The following is a 6,175-nucleotide window of genomic DNA, read 5'->3' as shown; positions in this document are numbered from 1 at the left end:
TGAGCGTCTGCAGCTTTAGAGCAGCTGATGGATGTAGGACAAAGTTACATAAGGAGTTTACTTTTACCATGATAAAAAGCACAATTCTTGGCTCATTTAAATGACTAAAAGCCTGAAACTGCTGCTTTTAAACTGTTTGTACATCGTTGGCCTACATGACTTTCACTGTTGGTTTATTTCACATGGAAACTTCACCACTGGGTTGACTCTTTATTGTCTGTTTTGGCCACTTGTTTCTTGGAACTCTTAACTGTTCACCACAAACACAATTAAACTGGCCGACTAAAGTCTAAGTTTAGTGATGATGATGTGTTTAGGAACAAAAGTTTGGCCCTGGTCAGTTTAGGTTCATTTCACCAAAGGGCAGAAGCGCAGACGTTTTCACTTCCTGATGTGGCCCGTCTGTTTTCAGGATGACTGTCACAGCTGAAACGCTTCCAGAAATAGATTAATGTTTAAGAGAATCTTCCATTCCTCGCCTCTTGAATCCTGCTAAAGAGTTGAAAGATTAACTCGCTCTGGGCTCGTTTGTTTATACTCCATTTTGTTAACGCCTCAAAGGTCTTTACTTCTGCAGGACCTGATCTGTGCACAGTTCAAACCACATTAAAGTGAACGGTAGATGCTGATTGGCGCTAAATATTAAAAAGTGAAGATTTAAAGTGACGACGGGAAACATCTGGAGGCGAGATGAGGGTTTATCGGCCTGTAGTTTATGGTGTCACTGCTGGAGGTTAAAGTAATTTAGTTTAAACTCAAATATTCTCTTTTGTCAGTGGAAAAATCATGACTTGCCAAAAAAACGTCCGGTTTCTTACATAGGATCCTGGAAACCACCCGACTTCTTGTTTATTGATATTGTTTCATGGGAAAAATGTGAAGATGCCCCAAAGCAGTTGTTGACAGAACTATTTAAAACCTCTATACACTCCGCCTGCTCGCTCTGTGTCGACTAAATAACCCAAAAAAGTTTATTATCTGCTCCTTCTACTACTGCAGTTAGTACAATTTAAACATCTCTAAATCACCACAACCACTGTCAGTGTTATTATTACAGCTACTACAAAATACACAACTTTGGAAAGAAAAAGCATCATTTTTACCTCCCACCACTTACAATCCTGCACAAATACATTTATTACCCCGACCTGGTGAACTATATTTATGTTCAGTTACTTATGTTGGGCTTAAGTTTAAAATATCTTGAGTTGATGTGTTTGCATGATGCTGTTTTATGTCTGAGTGACACAGGAAGTCGAGAGGAAGACATGGGAGGGCCTGATACATGCCAGTGTCATCTCCACAGCTGTGACACAGTCCAGATCCTCCAAAAACGGACGGACGGACAAACCGCAGAAAAACACAGGAGCCTGGGTGTGCTCCAGCCCTTATCTACAAACGGGAAGACACCGTATAGGGTTTGAATATTGTGTAAACAAGAGACAACCAGTTACGCAGGGACACGAGCGCAGAAAAATGATGGTAATCGAGGAGTAATTATGTTTAAAAATCAGTATCGATGCTCTAAACGGACATTAAAACTTTACATTGTGTTTGTTTATTTAACCAGGGAAGTCCCACTGAGATTACAACTCTATTTTTCAAGGGAGTCGTGACCAAAACAGCAGCCCAGATCATAAAAACATGTGTGGTTCATTCCATGTCGCTGACGTCGGCCTCGTCATTATGGCCGAGCGAAACTTTTATGTTGCCGTTTTGATTTTTTTTAGCTCTTAACTTTGCACTGGTTGTTTATTATAATAACATGAAGACTGCTACATGTTTAGACAATCACAAGGACCTGTTAAAACTAAAATAACTGGATCTAAGGTTAATATAAATCAAAGTGCAGATATTTAAATACTTCCTCCAAATCCAAACCTCTCAAAGGGTTGACACATGAGTATTTTTATTAAATACTGTTACAAAATGGTTCATTTTCTTCAGGTAAGAGAAGCTAATACTAATTGTCGTAGGTGTTCCCGCTCTCAGACTCATAATTTCTCGTTTTTAAAGGTCTCTGTAGGAGCAGGGTCGTCCTTTCTGTTCTCTGCAGGAGGCTGAAGCTGCACACGACTCCTCACTTTGCTCAGACTGGACAGCGGCTGTGGCTCAGGACTGTGGTCAGTAAATGGAGCTGACCATCAAAGAACTGCACTGTGCTCATGGTTTTATTCATGGAGCTTCAAGAGGTTCAAGGCGCTTCCCGTTTATAAGCGACGTTTTGAGGACTTTTCATCGTTCAGACGGTGGTTCAGTTTTCATATTTTCATTTTTTTCCATCACTGACAAATGCCTTTACACAAACTACACAAATGTCAAACAGCCCATTTTCTTTTACCAAATTAACCGCACCTTTCACTGTATACACTTTAAATCGCACACAGCACTTTGAACATTATTTGCACTTAAAAAAAAAAAGACGATGGCACAAAAGGATTTTAAAATGTTTAACTTCTGTTTTTACCCAGTTTTAGACACAGTGGCACTTTAAGTTTGTCTTTCTCCTCCAGGACACGCAGCTTCGATTAAAATGAACAGCTAATTAAATAAAATATGTGCAATATTAGTGCGATACATGTTTAAGAATGTTTTTAAGTGTTTGTGTTGTGTATTTTGTAGTGTTTTTAGTGAAATAGTGTTTTAAAAATGTGTAATTTACCTCCTCTGTCCTTGTGTCAAACTCTTCCACGGTAAACGAGCTCCTTAAAAAATTTCCGGGGCAGGACCAAAGCGGGACGTGTGTCGGGGGGAAACGTGGGGCATTTTAAAGGGTTTATGGTTTTTTTTTTTAGTATATTTGCTGTTTATTTTTAGGATTTATGTGTAATATGTGCATAAAGTTCATTTAGTTTATGTGTTTATTTGGTTTTATGGAGGTTTGAGTTTTAAAGAGCTTAATGCTATTTTTTTTTAAACACCCCTTTTAATTAACAATAGTTTAATCCAGTCAATGAGACGGTATAAAAGGCGCCTGAAACACACCGGGTTCTGCTGCTCCTCAAAACCTCCATTTGCACTTTGCACTTTGGTAATTGAAAAAATAGAAATAAAACTGTGGACCACACCCTGCTGCTGTTTTCTGTCCCACCCAACGCTAAAGTCCGGACGACGTTACAGCATTTCAACTCTAAAATCTAAACTGAATGTAGATTTCTGAGTTAATATGAAGATGTTTATCAACTAGATGCATGGAATTTGTGCAGGATATGTGGATTTTTATGTTTTCCTAACGCCACATTTAACAGCCGACTTTCCTGAGTGATTTGATTAAAACCGTGTTATTAAATCAAGTCTCGCAGCGTCTCAGCGAGTTGTAAAAATAGGTGTTAGATCGGAGGTCGTTTCACATCTTTTTGTTGCTACCAATAATTATTTTCCATGCACCTTGACTCCACAAAGACACAGCTTAGATCCGTTATCTATGTGGTGTTTTACAGTGGGATGTGTCTATTGAAAATCCACAGAACCAAAATAATGACAGACTTGGAGGTCAGAGTACGCGTGTGCACAAAAAGTGAAAGATTTAGCACTTTGAGGCTGTGATATCTCCAAATTAGTTCATTTGGATCACTTCTCTCGTCCCTCCTACTGCACAATGTACGTCTTTGTCCAAATTTATGACTTAAGACTCAGTTCCGTCCAAAACAACATGAACTTCAGAGGTGTTTGGTCACCACGGACACAGGCGTCACACAATTAAAGGTGTGAGCGGAGCAATGTGGACAACTGCAGCTTCAAATATGAACATATAACACGTTTTATGTCAAAAATCTAAAGGAAAAGTGTCATATTCACTGCCTCTGTTAAAAAATACAAGGGAAATAAGTGACATAGTGATGCAATGATGGTGTCTGCTGCAGAAATGTACTGATTCCTTTATTTCATTGAATTAAAAACCCGTCTGAATTAAAAGAGCAGCTCCAGATGTAAACAGACATGACATTATGAAGCCCAGACATACATTTAGTGCAGGGAATTATTTAGCTCACTGCTGCTGGAAAAAGGCTATTTTTAGTTTTATAGAAGTTCAAAGTCGTCCTGACCAACATGCTTTTCACACACGTGTCACCAGCAGATACTTTATTTATTACATGTGTTTGACACTTGTGCAATAAAAATCTAAAGGTTTTGTTCTAAATGGAGCCAAGAAGAGGAAGCAGCTGTCCACTCTGTCCTGTGACCAAATCATGTGATAAAGGACCTGCACCTAAACACCACGTCATTTCATACATGTTCATTTCTGCTTTTTCTGCTTTAACATAAATGATAGACAACAAAATGCAGATATTATAGCATGTATCATTTTTCATCTTACATGTTTACATAGATGCACACGACAAAGAGACGACATGAATGTGACATAAATGTCTTTGATTGTGTGGAGTGTGTGGAGTGTGTGGTGTGTGTGGTGTGGAGTGTGTGGAGTGTGTGGCGTGTGTGGAGTGTGTGGTGTGTGTGGAGTGTGTGGAGTGTGAGGCACAGAACAGGAGCCATGTTTATCTATAGAAGTGACTTTAGAGCAACAATGAGGCTGGTGATTCTTCCTGTTATAGTGTGATTATGTTAGAACATTTTGTGTATATGTTGCATGTTGGTTTGTTCTCTCGGGTTAAACCTCAGTCGTTCTGGTCCAGATGGCCGTGGCTCTCGTCTCCTCGGTGCCAGAGTCCATCTCTGAGGCTCTTGGAGCAGAAGTGTGTGGGAGGCTGCGTTTGCACAGACACACATGTATTTGGTATTATTTTTCTCCTTCAGTGAAACTGTCCACTCTTTCACACATTTACATTCAAGGAGACACTCACCCGTCCTACACAAAGTCTATATGTATCAAATACATCGAGGGAGAGCTTGGATTTATGCCTCAGGATCCCACTGAGAAAATACTAATGGATGAGAGAAGCCTCCTCCTTCCCACTGGAAATAACATGGCATAATATTATTAAACTGCACAATCTCACTGACAATTTTCAAATCCAGGGTAATTGTTGTTGTTGCATAAGAATATGGAAAGTTTGCTGAGCCAATCTAACAAATATTGACAAGTTTAAACGTGTGTATTTCATTTAAAAAAGGGCGTACTGTGTGTGGAACATTCCAGACGAGACAAGGCAGCATAAAACCATGGAGTTATACGGTTCACCTGTAAAAGAAAAACACAATCCCTCATAGTTAAACTCAGGAGGACGACATCTCTGAATCTGTAGAACGTCCTGTGTCTGACAGATGTTGGTCTCCATCAGAGACATGTGACTTAAAGCTGCTCCCTGCGGTGATAAAGCTCTGCTCTTTCTATGGTAATCCACTAATCCACTAATCTCCTAATATATATATATATATATATATATATATATATATATATACACACACACACACACACACACACACACGTATGCATGAAGAAAATATACATGTATTTTCTTAAAAATCAGTCAGACACACGATGCATCAGTGTGAACTTTATTTGAATCATTTTGTTTTCATTTTGACATAAACTGGAGCTGCTTTTTCATTTGATGCAAAGTTAAAGCTCCAGGAGAAACATTAAGACATTCGGTTCTTCAGGGGCTTCAGCTTCAGCTTCAGCTTCCTGTTTCTACGTGACTTTCTCAGGACATTTCATGATTCAGAAGATCTAGTTTATTTTGAATTGTAAGTTGCCATGGTAACGGTCCTGTCCCTGTGACAGGGTTTATGATGAGTAAATATTGACTGTGCAAATGTCATGAAGAAGAATAAAAACATCAAAATGTGTCATCCACAGTAAAGTGTGAAAGAAAAACATGAAGCATGAAGGGAAGTCCTGGAGCCACAGGGCAGTGACCCACGGACAGACCCAGGGACAGATCCAGATCCAGGGACAGATCCAGGGACAGACCCAGGGACAGACCCACGGACAGACCCAGGGACAGACCCAGGGACAGATCCAGATCCAGGGACTGATCCAGGGACAGACCCAGAGACAGATCCACAGACAGATCCAGGGACAGAGACAGAGCTGAGCCCGCGCGCTGTCGTGCACGTGAGCGCGTGCGGGATGAGTCCTCGTTTAAAAATGAGGAAGTCAAATAAAGGACACTTCATGTCCAAGTGCGACCACAGAACACGGAAACTGCAGCGGCTTCACTGGAGCTGATTAAAGTTCATGTGTTACATTTGGCGCATTTGTGATGCG

At 40.1% G+C, this 6,175-nt stretch overlaps 1 protein-coding gene across 1 annotated transcript in view; it reads right to left on the bottom strand.

The window, feature by feature from the left end:
• Positions 1 to 5,949: 5,949 nt before the first annotated feature.
• The window catches only part of LOC117393235 (BTB/POZ domain-containing protein KCTD12-like), a 1,101-nt gene continuing 875 nt past the window's right edge, over positions 5,950 to 6,175 (bottom strand). Inside the window, exon 1 of the mRNA XM_033991430.2 lies at positions 5,950 to 6,175. This exon is cut by the window's right edge and continues 875 nt beyond it. The gene's annotated coding sequence lies outside the window, so the exon portion shown is untranslated.

The sequence above is a fragment of the Periophthalmus magnuspinnatus genome, chromosome 3, assembly GCF_009829125.3.
Source record: "Periophthalmus magnuspinnatus isolate fPerMag1 chromosome 3, fPerMag1.2.pri, whole genome shotgun sequence".
NCBI lineage: Eukaryota > Metazoa > Chordata > Actinopteri > Gobiiformes > Gobiidae > Periophthalmus > Periophthalmus magnuspinnatus.
This window is presented reverse-complemented; position numbering and strand designations above follow the sequence as displayed.